Source organism: Sciurus vulgaris (genome assembly GCF_902686455.1).
Source record: "Sciurus vulgaris genome assembly, chromosome: 6".
In the NCBI taxonomy this organism is placed as follows: domain Eukaryota; kingdom Metazoa; phylum Chordata; class Mammalia; order Rodentia; family Sciuridae; genus Sciurus; species Sciurus vulgaris.
The window spans coordinates 154,867,865-154,883,440 of NC_136466.1; the positions used below are offsets into that span (position 1 = coordinate 154,867,865).

At 35.0% G+C, this 15,576-nt stretch overlaps 1 protein-coding gene across 2 annotated transcripts in view; it reads left to right on the forward strand.

Moving 5' to 3' along the window:
• Nucleotides 1-1,671: 1,671 nt before the first annotated feature.
• Nucleotides 1,672-15,576, forward strand: part of CDH18 (cadherin 18) — a 952,430-nt gene continuing 938,525 nt past the window's right edge. For both annotated transcript variants that reach the window (XM_079145368.1, XM_079145369.1), the window contains exon 1: nucleotides 1,672-1,983. The gene's annotated coding sequence lies outside the window, so the exon portion shown is untranslated. The remainder of the gene's footprint in view (nucleotides 1,984-15,576) is intronic.

Here is a 15,576-nt window from a genome sequence, read left to right on the forward strand (position 1 = left end):
ACTATTTCCTTTTTTTGTTGTCTGTAGACTCTTTCCTATTGTCTTTGATAAAGATATTTCAATAGCATGCCTTGTACAGAGTCTATTTATTGTCCAACAAGAGTGATGATCTCTCCTTTGAGTATCTATTGCTCTTTGAACTACTGTTAAAGAAGGCATGCACTGCTCTTCCTTGCATTTTGTTTATTGAAAATCCTCTATCTGCCCACCAGGTAGCAAGTTTCTGAGAGATTACCCATAGGACAGTACAGTGCAAATACCAATAGCATAAGGTAGTCTATTCCTTCTTTACTTAATTACTTTTCTATTACTGAGAGCAGAATGCCTGATGCTGCAATTTTCCTCATAAATATTTGCTAAACTAAGTCAATTAAAGCAAGAAAATTCTTCTCTAATAGATGTGACAGTTCTTTAGCATTTGAACCTTAATTGATCTTAATTCAGTGATCATACATATCTTACAGTCTTTCATTATTCACTGACAAGACACACTAGCACATATTGCAATTTTATTCGTGTCATATGGTATTGTGGTTGCTCCTACAATGACTACGGCTTGAAATTTAATACCTACTGAGAATTGAGGTGTAGTTAAGCACTCTTCTACAATTTGCCTTAATGAGCACAGTCATGAATTATTACAAGGAAAAAGTCAACTAAAATCCTGGTTGACAAAGCAGTGTGAAAGTGAGAAAAGCAACCACTTCTTAATGAGAAATTCAAAGACTGTATTTCTAAGGTTTGGCTAAGTTGAACCCATATGTTCTTTTCTTTTTTCTTACTCCTGCCCCTCTGGAAGCATGTGGGAAATGAGAAATCAGCCCAGTCTTCAAGACTTTGCTTTGTGTTTCTTTATTACAGGTGGTCACAGTAGTTGAGCAATGAACGTGTCACTTTAAGAAGAAAATCTTCTTAACCTTGAAGTGTTGAATCAAGTATGAAATGTTCTATTTGATACATTCAGAGGACTCCTATTGTATAGTTATGCTTTAGAATTGAAAGATGTTTTATACACTGAAGCCTGACTCAGATCCTGGGGTGCAAAAAAATATTTACAAATATCTCCCCTCCTTCCTCATGAAGAACAAAAATATTGATCACAATTTTTCTAAAGCAAGTTGAATGAATAACTTTTAGTCACTTTACATAATAGGGTAGTCTTTTAATAATTCAAGGCACACAGGTTCATAGAACCTTGTTATTTCTAGCAAAAAGCATTTGTCAGTGTACACAGTTTTCTTTCTGATTTTTTTACATATTAGAATATGAAATATTTTTATTACATTGTCTTTATGCAGTATTTCTTAACTATCCCTGGATAAAAGTGAACTTGTACAATTATAAGTTAATTTTAGCTGGATAAGAAGGGGTAAATTTTAAAATGCAATTATCTGCAATAACACTAAGCTTGCTTCAAGCCTCTGCTATCTCAAATCCTATCGCTGAGGGAGATAAAATAATGAAAAATACTTGGCTAAACTGCTGGCAAAACTCTTATTGTTTGTAGCACTCTTGGAAAAGACTCTTGGGACTAGCCGTGGAATCCTTGCTATTGATTGGCTGGTTAAATAGAGGACTATTAGCTTCAGACAGGCTGGATTGATTATACAGCAGCAGCAGGAGCTAAGATTCGGAGCTGAGTGAGCATCAGGGTGAAAAGGAGAGAGAGAGAGAGAGAGAGAGAGAGAGAGAGAGAGGGACGCAAGGTGCAGAGGGAGGCAGCCCACGTCCGTGGCATCTCTGTGACTGCTGGTGCCTGGTAATCTTGCTTCCAGCTCCCTCAGTCAACAACTTACTGAGATGCCTTTTCTTTTGTAAAAAGATGTCAGCTCTGAGACCCAGCAAGAAATAACAGACTTCACCTTGGAATAGCTCCTCTTACTCCTGCATCATTAAAGTGGATTTTGGAAAGAAAAGAAAAATCAAGCCTCATCCCAGCCCTTCCTCATTCCAGCACTGAACAGAAACAGTTTCATGCTGCAGGTAAGAAAATTAAATGTTTATCTCTGGTTTCTTTTTAATCATTCATGGTAAAATACAGCGTAGCTTTGCATGCTTTAAAAACTGAGTTTGCAGTGATGCATTAAAGTCAATGCTATACACAAGCATGTGGATTTAGGAACATGGGAATACATACCTTTATAAACATACTTGTTTTTTACCTCTAGGTACACATAAGTATTTTTAAAATAAAACCACTACAAGTTTGTGTTGCAGAAATAAGCTAATCCCAAAATAAAAAGAGCAGTTTTAGTGACAACCTTACGATGTGTTAATAAATATTCTTTTTAGCTGTTAAACAACTTTGGGAGATAACAGCATATCAAGAAGAAACAATTACTGCATTAACTGCCAACTATTATATTTCATACAGACATAGAAGCTACTATGTGCTTTTTAGTGGTTATTTTTTTTTCTAAATTGATTGCAGTTTTAACTCTTCAACATAAATGTGGTATGTCCTAAATGATATGACATTAGACTGCCCTTTCATTATGACTATCAATGGCTAGCATTTGTTCTTCAGAAAGTACTGAACTATGGCAAAGACATATGACTGAAGATGTTTAGCTATTCTAGAGTTCGTTGCTAAACTGCAGTCCTATCAATTAATGTTTGAATGCCTGTAATGGTATGTGCAGGTAAATTGTCTGAGAATATATAGAAGCTTTTGTATATTAATTTCTCTGCTGGGAACTGGGCTCTTATAAAATATTTCTGAGGAGTGTGATTGGATAGTAGAGAAAGAACCAACTGGGGCAATGCAGTACTGATGCAGCTGATTGACCTTAGGTGTATGGGTCATGGAGCTCAACTGCTAAGAAAGCCTGCGACAAAACAAAATTTTTAAAAAAGGTTTATTTTATGATTACTAAAACTAAAATGATGTTGCTGTGTGACATTTTTGATGTCGATTTATTTGCTTTTGGATAAACGAAGAGATATTTCACCCCATAAGCATGGCTGATTGTCCTTTTGATTGAAGTTCCCTGAGTAATGCCTCTAATCAAAGCTCATACTACTTTGATGAGTTAACAAAACTTTTTAAATATGTTCATCAATGTTTAAAATAAGAACATGATTATTAACTCTCTTAGGAGCCACTGTTTCCAAAATTAAGAAAACTGCATACTCTAAATTGCTTTATTTCTGGTATATATCATCTTCTTTCCTATTTCAACTACAATAAATATGTGAAAAACAATTTTTCATGACTTTCGGATACTAAATGTGAAATATGTAAATGTTTCCTAGTAATATACATATTGTAACAACCCAGATATTTTATTTTGTTGTAATCATATCAGAAAAGAATAGTTCTAATTTTAATAGAAATTTGGAAAGTAAAATTTATTTAAATAAGTAGATGTATTGGGGGATTTGGTCTTTGAATTGAGTCATTTGTGCAAAGTTTTATATAAATGTGTTATGACTATCTTTTTATTTAAAAAACAAATGACAAACTATGAGTCGAGAAATGTATGATAGATGTTACTTTCATGTATGTGATAACAATATTTTAATACATTCATACATTATTTTTAAATTTCTTAAAACTTGCTTCATTATTGTTTTGCATGTATTTATTATACTTTTATGTCACATGTTCAAAGCTGCATCTTCAATATTTTATTTTTATGCAATTAATCTGACTTATTGCCTTACAGTATATGTTAGTTTTAACCTAGTCATTCACTAATTCCATTAATTTAACACACCAAAATATTTAAAATTCACATTTTTTCCACAACAATATCTCTAACTCTGGTGTATACAGTAGTTTTCTCATAGTACTTATTTGTGACTTAGTTACAATGAGTTACACAATAAAGGAAACAAATATTATGAGCCCTTAAAATTTCAGCATGAGTATATGTAAATGTCCATACTTAATTTTTTTAAAGTTACATCCCCCCCCATTGAAAAAGGAGGAATGAAATAATTTCTCAAACTGTGTGCCCTTTGTGCTGATATATTCTTCTTCTCTTACTCTCAATATTGCTTTTCTTAATTTTTCTTTCTTACACTTTTTAAATTTTTTCTTATAAGGAATTTCATTCCTCATCTCTTTACTAAGGACTGCTCAATAATTGGATAAGGAGAAAGTTTCTCTTTTAAATAAGATTTTGTAGTTTCTAACTCTGTAATTGATGTGTCTTCTGCATTCCAGATCAGTGCTCCTCAGCAAACATGATCCAGGAGGACAGGGGTCTTAGGGGTGATATATGTAAGCATCAGACTGAGTCTTCATCTAACAGCTCACTTAATCAGCTCCTCTTGGCAATCCAAGAGTGCACTTTTCTTTGCACGTTTTAGGGAGCTCTATTTGATCTTTTATACAGCTTCCAATTCAAATCCACAGTATCTGATGTCTTTCCTGGTTACTCATTTTATCCATCCCAACACAAGAATTGAGAAAGTATAGCCTCTTCTGCTTTTATAGATAATCTGAACCATTAGGGGGCTCTTTCTTCCTGTGTTATATTCAGCAAACCTTGGAGAGGTTGTACAGACTTACTGATGAATTACCTATGTTTTCAATCCATGAATACTGCTGGCTGTAGATTTCCAGTACTCCCCCCAAAGGGACATGTTTAAGATCAACGAAGTCTTATGTCCACAAAAAGGTAAACACATCCTACACTTGATAAACTTTCTCACATATTCTCCTGGAACTTGTTCTTCTATATAAGATGTTTAATATTTAGAAATAACCATCACTTAAAATTTTTTAAATGACCTGTTTAAATTCAAAGTTTATGTGCTATGCAAAAAGCATGGTAACAAATATAAAAATAAGAGAAAACTCATGGGAGAAAACTGCTTATTTGTCATTTCCAAGTATTTGAGTGACTCTGGCACTCATGCAATTTGCCTTCAGAAGAGAATAGCAGGCACATGAAAGAGAGGATTACCTGTCTCCTACAAAAATAGGCCTAGAAAAAGTGAAAATAACAGAATGGATATTATATATAATATATATATATATGTATACACACACACGCATATATATCATATATATGTATATAAAATGTATTTTCAAATTCCAAAGAATAGCTTCTTCAGTCATGAAGTCATAATTATGCACAGAAGGTGATGTAAGGCTGGGTCTTGGGAGCTGTTTCGATCATCTCTGCAAGCCATTGCACTGCAGACTTTCATCATAGCTAATAACATTCTTCCTACTATTACAACAGCCAAAGGTGTTCCCCTGTCTCAGGACCAGTTTAGGGATATGACAGCCTTTAATGAATCCATTTAATGAGTCAGTGCAATCTTTTAGAAGGTCTAGGCTTTTCATCAAATAGTGCCAGCTCCACAGAAAGAAAAAGAAATGACATTCTCAATCTGAGAGAGATTTCTTTTGGGATGTGAGAGAAGGAGAGGAATTCTAAGCATTGACTCATAGAACTAATTATTTTTCAAATAGCTTGTTGATTTATCAGGGTAAAAGAGTGGCGACTTTAATAATGTAGGAAGGGAGAAATTGTAAAGATGTCTCCTTCAATGGTGTATTCAAAGTAAGGAACTAGGAAGTTTATTATTTCCTTTGAATTTACACACCTTGAAAAGAGTGAATTTTGAATGCAACTACCATGTTATCCATAATTCTGTAGAAATCATTCAAGTCTAGCTGTATCAGGGGAACATTCTCTGAGGTATTGTTCCTTACAAAATAATTGTTAGTAATTTTCATTAACCAGTACTGTGATGAACTGAAATTTTGATGCTACAGATTCAATGTAAATGCATGAAAAACATATTAAGACTTAAAAAAAAATCCCTCTTAAATTTTTCTTTTATGTTAAAGAAGTACAGCACTGAAGATAGGGAAAAGGGCAAAGTTGAAAATTAGACAAATAAATGAAAATGCAGGAATTGAATATGGAATTTCCTGTGGCACAATTTTACCCAAAATCAACAGATAAACATAGCAAGCATAAAATATATTTTTTATCTAATGACAAAAGGGTAAAGATACCATTGACATATAACATTCTGTATCACATACTACAGAGAGAAAGTGGTATTGAAATAAACAGGAAAAACATGGGAATCTGTCAATATAATGGGCTGATATCAGACTTCCAAGGAAAACAAGAAGCACGTTCCTGTTGTGTTTAATCTAATGAACCGGGGTGGATAATATTAATAATTACAATGCATAGATACGTTTATGTTTGCTATTGTTGCTCTGACCAATGAAATGAATAGTATTTTTTTTACATAATTGCCCTTAGACTTATTTGTCCATTTTAAATTATGTGTTTGGGTTGGGTGCTACTGTATGTGTATGTTTGTATAGTTGTTGTTACAAAGTTTGTATATCAAGGAAATACACTATGTGACATATTGGTGTGCTATATCTCCCATTTCTTATTGAGCAAATTTCCACATCATAGGCAGTCCTTCACTAACGCCCACATTCATATTTTACACTCTCAGTATCTCTTGTTATTTCATATTAGAGTTTGTTCGGCTATATAACCTTAGATGTGTCCATATGAGACCACTTCTGTTACACTGTTTCTTGTCCATTAGAACTCTCCTGAGTCATGTTACATAATTTTTGAGTCCTGTTGTTCACCCAATTCCAGTTAGTATAAATTGCAAATGAGATGATTTGGACACAGGGAATATATTAGACCAGACTCTCATTTTAGTAATCATAGGATAAGACAGAATGAGTGTCACTGTTTGTCTTCCACACTACAAATGCCACTCACAGGTGGAAGGTATCAATTCTCACCTACGCTTGGCAGAAATAAAGTGAGAGATGATCCAGTAGTGAACCATAATGTCTAACCAACACTTTTAGTGCAGACATAGAAAATTGATTTCACACATTTATGACACATATTTTTTTTTTCAGAACAGACTTTTTAAGAACAATTTTATTAGAGGAAAGCAAGCATGAAATATATTTTTTATCTAATGACAAAAGGGTGAAGATACCATTGACATATAATATTCTGTATCACATACTATAGAGAGAAAGCAGTATTGAACTAAACAGGAAAAACACGGGAATCTGTCAATATAATGGGCTGATATCAGACTTTCAAGGAAAACAAGAAGCACGTTCCTGTTGTGTTTATTCTAATGGAATATTTTTCCATTCCCACCCAATCTACATTGTCCTTGCCAGTTTTCCCACTTCTTGCATTAGTGTGGTATGCAATTGATGAGCCATTACTAACATCATTAACTAAAGTCAATAGTCTACATTAAGGTATTACATTTCAATGGGTTTAGACAAATGGGTAATGACAGATATTTACCAACTAGGTTTCAGACATAACAGTTTTACCACTCTAAGTAATAGATTGATTCAAAGACAGATTTGCCCCTAAAATCTCTTGAAAGTGTTTCCATGCTCCCATTTTCTTTCCTCTTCTTCCCATCTCTTAATTTAAAATAGAGGGCGATTTGGTGACTTGCATCGTCTTCCATCTAACCCTTGCAAGAATGTGGCTACCTATAAAACGTGAAGCCACGTTGCTTGTGTTCTCTGTCTGCTCACTGGGGATCGCGTACCATTGTGACATGGTCAGCAGCTTCACGTGCTCCATTTCTTTGAAAATGGAAAGCACTGTGGATGAATATGGGATCGTTATGGAGTGTAGATTATTAGCTATTCCTCAGTTGCAAGGCTTAAAATACTTGGTGAAAGAAAGTACTTTAAAGTAGGAATTACAAAGTGTAGATCTAGTTATGCTCCCTTTTGAGGCACATATTTGAATTTAAAAGAAGTGGGTATTGAAGCCAAAGAAAGAAATGAGTTGGCTAATGTACTACTTAAAGTTTGGAAGGTCTCCTGAAACAACAGAGATAGATGTCTGTAATGTCTTGTCACTGTCACCATCTCCTTCTCCATTCATGGGCACATTTGTCAGCATACATTTCTATAGTAAATTGACTTGTATTCTTAAAAGTCCTCTCCTGACATCCATTTATTAATTTATATGTGCTTTTAAAATTCTTTTTCATAAGTTCAGCTGTTGGCTGTTAGGGGTGCTTAGGGTATCATTTCTACTATCTAGTTATCGAATGCTCTGTCATAAATCAATATAACTTTAACTTCTCAGCTGGAATTGGGGAACTGACCAATTCATTGCCAAAGATATTCCTTCACAAACTGTTTCTTAAATCTATTGAGAGCAAAATACTTTGACCCACAATAGCAAAATTATAACTGAGAGCATTAGAGGTTTTCCAGAATAAATTTTTGAAGCTAATTTTGAAATTCATTTGCTAGAAGGAAAAACTGCAGCCTTGGATTTCCAATTCAGATACTTCTGTCACTGAAGCTGATAACAACACTAAGTTACTAAGTTATATTGCCTCCCTCAGTCTAGAAACTTAGAAAAGTTGTCTAAAAACAAATGTCAGCCTTAATTCTGCCTTTTTATTAAGGACAGCAATGGTGAATACCTTACCAAGATGACTCAGTAGTTCATTGAGATTATGGAAATATAAACTTAGAAGAGTGGCTGATGTAATCACAGATATAAATGCAGCAAGGCTCATGTTTACTTCAAGTTCCCCTGAACAGACAGGGCTTCAAACTCATATCTCAAATATCTTCTTAATGTTCTTCATTCAATCACTCTAAAACCTTAGCTGAGCAACTAATAAGTAATCTCATTTTGTTTATAATGAGTAGAGTGGATGCAAAGATGCATAAAAAATAGATTAGGAGTTCTTTACCTCATAGCAAGGAAGACAACAGTGCCAGTTATTGAAACTATTCCCTTTTACATCTAAATGTATCCTTGCACACTCTTTTTGAGATACCAGGCTGAGTTTCTTTAAAGAACATTTCTCTTCTCCTGGATTGCTACACATGGGATTCTGCCAAGAAAATATTCCATGGTGTTGGAAGACAGGGACAAGGAAAGGACCTTCTCTTTCCTTGTCTGTGGCTCTTGTCAGCATTATTTTATAGTGTTTTTCACCTTAGCTGTAGCAGCTTGTTTTAGTCAGCTTTTTTGGGTCACTGTGACTAAAAGAACTGACAGGAACAATTAGAGAAGGAAAATTTTATTCGGTGCTCACATTTTCAGAGGTCTCAGTTCATAGACAGATAAATTTCATTTCTATGGACTCAAGGTGGAAGGGTGTGGGTAGAAAGGCAACTCAGGACATGGCAAATAGGAAGCAAAGAGAGTATTCCTCTAGCCAGGGACAAAATGCAAATCCCAAAGGTATGTCCCTGTTGACCTACATCCTCTAATCACACCTTATCTGCCTACTGTTACTACCCAGTCAATCCCTATCAGTGGGTTTATCACCTGTTGATTACGTTAATGTTCTCTTAACCCAATCATTCCACCTCTGAACATTCTTGCATTGTCTACCATATGAGATATTGGGGGACACCTTATATTTAAATCCAAACACAAGTTATTCAAATAGTATCTGATTCCTGCTTTCGCTGCTTCTCATTGCCACCACTGGATAGGAGCACCAGGCAGGTTCCTTCTCTGATGTCATGATCCACACTCTCCATCTTATAGGTTCTTATATTCTCTACAAGTAAGTCTCTTGAGAAAACAGAATATTTCTCAGTCTTTTGGCTTTCTTAAAGGCAAAAGTGCACTTCGAGATAGAGAATATAGATAAAAGTTTTTCTTACAACACTTTTATAAAGGTGCTTATCGTAATCTGAGAGATGATAGAAAAGGAGATAAGGAACACTCCATTATTATCCAGTCCTGTGGATGATGACCACTTTCAGATTTTACTATCTTTTTTTTTTTTTTTTTTTTTTGTCTGCTGATCCCTTCTTGTATTTTCTGTTCCCCAAGAAATGTATTAAACTTTCCATTAGGATAAGTGTTGTGCTGTCTCTTTTCCTGACTTAATACTGACTGAATAGAGTTGATACATGGAGGTGATAATGGACATATGATACTAGAAATCAGGGACTGGCCCAGGGATATAAAATGCTAAAGTCCTTAACCTTGAACACAGAATTGAGCTATTGCTAGAAGGAAGAGGCATGGTAGTAATCTATCATATAATGGCTTTCTCAATTAACCAAATAATCATTTGTGTCTACTTTTGATGAACAGCCTTCTGAAGAAAGTTCCAATCACCAAGGGGTAACTTTTTTTGAATTTTGTTATAATAATGATTACAAGACAGTAAGATGGAATGCTTGTTTTAACGACTTATGTTTAAAAAAAATCACATACAAGTCAAAAGATAACTCAGTTCATCACTTTATGAGATCAAATCATTGAAAGGGAATCAGAAAGCATCTAAGGGCATGTGAGTGGGTTTGGTTTAAGCTAAGAGACTTAAAACACTGAGTTTTCTCAGTCCTACCTTGAGAGCAACAGGGGTCCTCCATTTGTCTGGGGAAACCGACCCACTCTGGTTTGCAGATCCCTTAGTAAAGCTGAGGGGTTTGCCCTGCAAATGTTATACATTTTCCTTAAGACTCTTCCTTTCCCCTTGCCATCGCCTGACTTATCAGACTAAGATCTCAAAATGCTCTGAAAGGGTATGCACAATACATGAACAGGGAAAAAGTGATTTTCACACCACAATAATTTCAAGATTTTCATAATGATTATGAGTTAAAATCCCCAAGACAATCAGGGTATAAGATCTGAGTAGAACTAGAGAAAATATAACAAAACATGATACTGAATTTAACTAAAATTTAGTTACAATGCTCCTACAAGGGATCCTTTGTTTAAAAGGTTTTCCTGCAAAGTTGAAAATAGCACTGAGTTTTCCTGATGAGTTAGATGAAATGTATAAAATGTCCCTTGAATTATCATGGGGTTAATTCCTGAAAAACATCAGAAGTTTAAAATATTGGGGCTGGGATTTTAGTTCAGTGGTAGAACCCTTACCTAGTACCTGTGAGGCACTGGAATCCTCAACACAACATAAAAATAAATAAAATAAAGATATTTTGTCGCTAATATCCTTAAAATATCATAAATTGATAAGGTATTTAATGCACCTAATGCATAGCTTACCAACACAGTATACTATAGAGTTTTGTTTGTTTCCTTCTTAGATTGTGAAGCTGAATGCAAATCTATTCATTGGCACTAGGATAGAATTACAAGGGAGTATTATACCATATATGAATATCCTTGGAAAAGATCAGATTCAAAATTCAAAGTATACTTTCTACTGCATATATATATATATATAACTTTTACAATGTCATTAAGAAAATTGTCAAATCATAATAAATCAGGGACCTCCTGTATTCATCAGTAATCTATAGGCAAGATAAGTGAAATGCCAGAACTAGCTTAGAGGAAATAATTAAAAGACTTAGTGAGATAGAAATGGCAGAGCAGATTTATTAGTTGCAAATAAACTCCCTATTCTCTTCCACCTATCACCCAGAGAACTCAGAAGATGTGTGACTGACTTAGTGCTATGGTTTGGATATGAGGTGTCACTCAGAAGGTCCCTTGTTTATTCAGGAATGTTCAGAAGTTAAATGATTAAATTGTAAGGACTGCAACCTAATCAGTCATTACTAATTCGAATGAACTAACTGGGTGGTAACTGTAGGTAAGTGGATTGTGCCTGGAGGATATGAGTCACTGGGAGCATACCCACAAAGGGTTTATCTACTCTATAGACCTCTCTCTCTCTCTCTCTCTCTCTCTCTCTCTCTCTCTCTCTCTCTCTCTCTCTCTCCTCGCTTCTCTTCTCTTCTCTTCTTCCTGGCTGCAATGAATGGAGTGGCAATCCTACACCATGCCTTTCCACCTGGATATTCTGCCTCACCTTGAATTCCAAACAATGGAGTTGGCCCACAATCCGTTACACCTCTGAAACCATAAGCCACAAATAAGCATTTCAATGTCAAGGTTAGAACAACCTAGTCAGATACTGGGTTCACAAAAATAAATATATGATTAACATGAAATTGGTACTGAGAAGTGGGGTCATTGCTGTGACTAATCTGACCATGTTGTTCTAAAGACTTTGGAGATGATTTATAGAAAAAGTTAGGAAGAGTTTGGAAATTCAGACAGAAGAAATTTTAGAATTTTATCAGTTGAGCTTAATGGAAAATTCTGGTGGGTGATTACAAGACCAGAAAGCAGACAGTAAAGACTGAACTCATGAGATTTCAGAGGGGAAAAATGTCTAATGGAAACTGAACTAGAGGTCACTCAAGTTATATTCTGGTAAAGAACTTGTCATATGTTTCTCATGTTCTGAGACATTGCATGAGTCTGAATTTAAAGGTAATTGAATAATTTATCTGGTGGAGGAAATTATAAGGCAGCACAACTTTCAGGCACTACCATGGATTTTGCTGTAAACTTTTAGTCAGGTTTACTGTGATTATCAGGAGCAGAAATCACTGCTGAATGGTTTTTAAAAGTTGTAGTTTGATCAGAACACTGCTTATAAAATTGAGGCCAAGAAAGCTCTGGTACTTAAAGAGATTATAGTTACTAAAAAGATGCTAAGTATTTTGGACAGGTGGTAGAAAAAATGACTTCAGGGTATGTCATAAATTTATAAAATCCCATTCATTTCAGGTTCAAAGGTATAAAAGTAAAAATACATTTAATAGATTTTTTGAGTACCCTGATCAAACCAGGGAGCTTAGGAAGCTGTTTATCCAGAATTTTTTTTTTCTTATGGTAGTTCTATTTTTAGGCTTTTTTTTTTTAAATTAAAAATCATAAATTTACATAGGGCAATGTTGTTTGATTCATTCCGTTATTTTTCTCCCTTCCCACCCACTCCTCAAACCCTACTTTTCCCTCTATACAGTCCTTCCTTCCTCCATTCTTACGACCCTCCTTATCCTTAACCCTAAACCTAACCCTAACCCTAACGCTAACCCCTCCTACCCCCCATTATATGTCCTCATCCGCTTATCAGCGAGATCATTCATCCTTTAGTTTTTTGAGATTGGCTTATCTCACCTAACATGATATTCTCCAGTTTCATCCATTTGCCTGCAATGGATGAAATTTTATCATTCTTCATGGCAGAGTAATATTCCATTATATATATATATATATATATATATATATATATATATATATATATATGCGCCACAGTTTCTTTATCCATTCATCAACTGAAGGGCAAACTGAAGGGCATCTAGATTGGTTCCACAATCTGGCTATGGTGAATTGAGCAGCTATGAACATTGATGTGGCTGTATCTCTGTCGTATACTGATTTTAAGTCATTTGGGTATAGGCAAAGGAGTGGGATAGCTGGATCAAATGGAGGTTCCATTCCAAGGTTTCTGAGGAATCTCCATACTGCTTTCCAGAGTGGCTGCACTAATTTGCAGTCCCACCAGCAATGTATGAGTGTACCATTTTGCCCACATCCTCTCCAACACCTATTGTTGCTTGTGTTCTTGATAATTGCCATTCTAATTGGGGTGAGATGAAATCTTAGGGTAGTTTTGATTTGCATTTCTCTTACTACTAGAGATGTTGAACATTTTTTCATATATCTGTTGATTGCTTGTACATCTTCTTCTCTGAAGTATCTGTTCATTTCCTTAGCCCATTTGTTGATTGGGTTATTTGTATTCTTGGTGTAGACTTTTTAGAGTTCTTTATAGATTCTGGAAATTAGTGCTCTATCTGAAGTATGAGTGGAAAAGATTTTCTCCCACTCTGTAGGCTCTCTCTTCACATTGCTGATAGTTTCCTTTGCTGAGAGAAAGCTTTTTAGTTTGAATCTATCCCAGTTATTGATTCTTGCTTTTATTTCTTGTGCTATGGGAGTCCTGTTAAGGAAGTCTGATCCTAGACCAACAAGGTGAAGATTTGGACCTACATTTTCTTCTATAATCTGCAGGGTCTCTGGTCTGATTCTGAGGTCCTTAATCCATTTTGAGTTGAGTTTTGTGCAGGGTGAGACATAGGGGTTTAATTTCATTCTGTTGCATATGGTTTTCCACTTTTCCCAGCACCATTTGTTGAAGAGGCTATATTTTCTCCATTGCATATTTTTGGCACCTTTGTGTAGTATGAGAAAATTGTATTTATTTGGGTTTGTGTCTGTGTCCTCTATTCTGTACCATTGATCTACCTTTCTATTTTGGTACTAATACCATGCCGTTTTTGTTACTATTGCTTTGTAATAGAGTTGAAGATCTGGTATTGCAATACCCCCTGCTTCGCTCTTTCTACTGAAGATTGCTTTAGCTATTCTGGGTTTCTTATTCTTCCAGATGAATTTCATAATTGCTTGCTCTATTTCTGTAAGGTACACCATTGGGATTTTAATTGGAATTACTTTGAATCTGTATAGCACTTTTGGTAGTATGGCCATTTAGACAATATTAATTCTGCCTATCCAAGAACATGGGAAATCTCTCTATCTTCTAAGGTTTTCTTTAATTTCTTCCTTTAGTGTTCTGTAGTTCTCATTGTAGAGGTCTTTCACCCCTTTTGTGAGATTGATTCCCAAGTATTTTATTTTTTTCGATGCTATTGTGAATGGGGTAGTTTTCCTAATTTCTCTTTCTGAAGATTCATCACTTATGTATAAAAATGCATTGGATTTATGAGCATTGATTTTGTAACCTGCTACTTTCCTGAATTCACTTATGAGATCTAAGAGTTTTCTGGTGGAATTTCCGGGTTCCTCTAAATATATAATCATGTCATCAGTGAATAGAGATAGTTTGAGTTCTTCTTTTACAATTCATATCCCTTTAATTTCTTTGGTTTGTCTAATTGCTCTGGCTAGAGTCTCAAGAACGATGTTGAATAGAAGTGGTGAAAGAGGGCATCCTGCCGTTTTCCAGTTTTTAGGGGGAATGCTTTCAGTTTTTCACCATTTAGAATGATATTGGCCATGGGCTTAGTGTAGATGGCCTTTACAATGTTAAGGAATGTTCCCACTATCCCTATTTTTTCTAGTGTTTTGAGCATGAAGGGATGCTGTATTTTATTGAATGCTTTTTCTGTATCTATTGAAATAATCATATGATTCTTAACTTTTAGTCTGTTGATATGGTGAATTACATTTATTGATTTCCGGATGTTGAACCAACCTTGCATCCCTGGGATAAAACCCACTTGATCATGGTGCACTATCTTTTTAATATATTTTTGTATACAATTTGCTAAAATTTTGTTGAGAATTTTTGCGTCAATGTGCATTAAGGATATTGGTCTGAAATTTTCTTTCCTTGATGTGTCTCTATCTGGTTTAGGTATCAGGGTGATATTGGCTTCTTAAATGAGTTTGGGAGGGTTCCCTCCTCTTCTATTTCATGGAATACTTTGAGGAGTATTGGAATGAGCTCTTCTTTAAAGGTTTTGTAGAACTCGGCTGAGAACCCATCTGGTCCCAGACTTTTCTTTGTTGGTAGGCTTTTGATGAACTCTTCTATTTCATTGCTTGAAATTGATTTATTTATGTTGTGTATGGCATCCTCGTTCAGTTTAGGTAATTCATATGTCTCTAGAAACTTGTTGATGTCCTCGAGGTTTTCTGTTTGATGGAGTATAGATTTTCAATATAGCTTCTAATTATGTTTTGTATTTCACTCATGTCTGTTGTGATATTTCCTTGTTCATTGCGAATTTTAGTA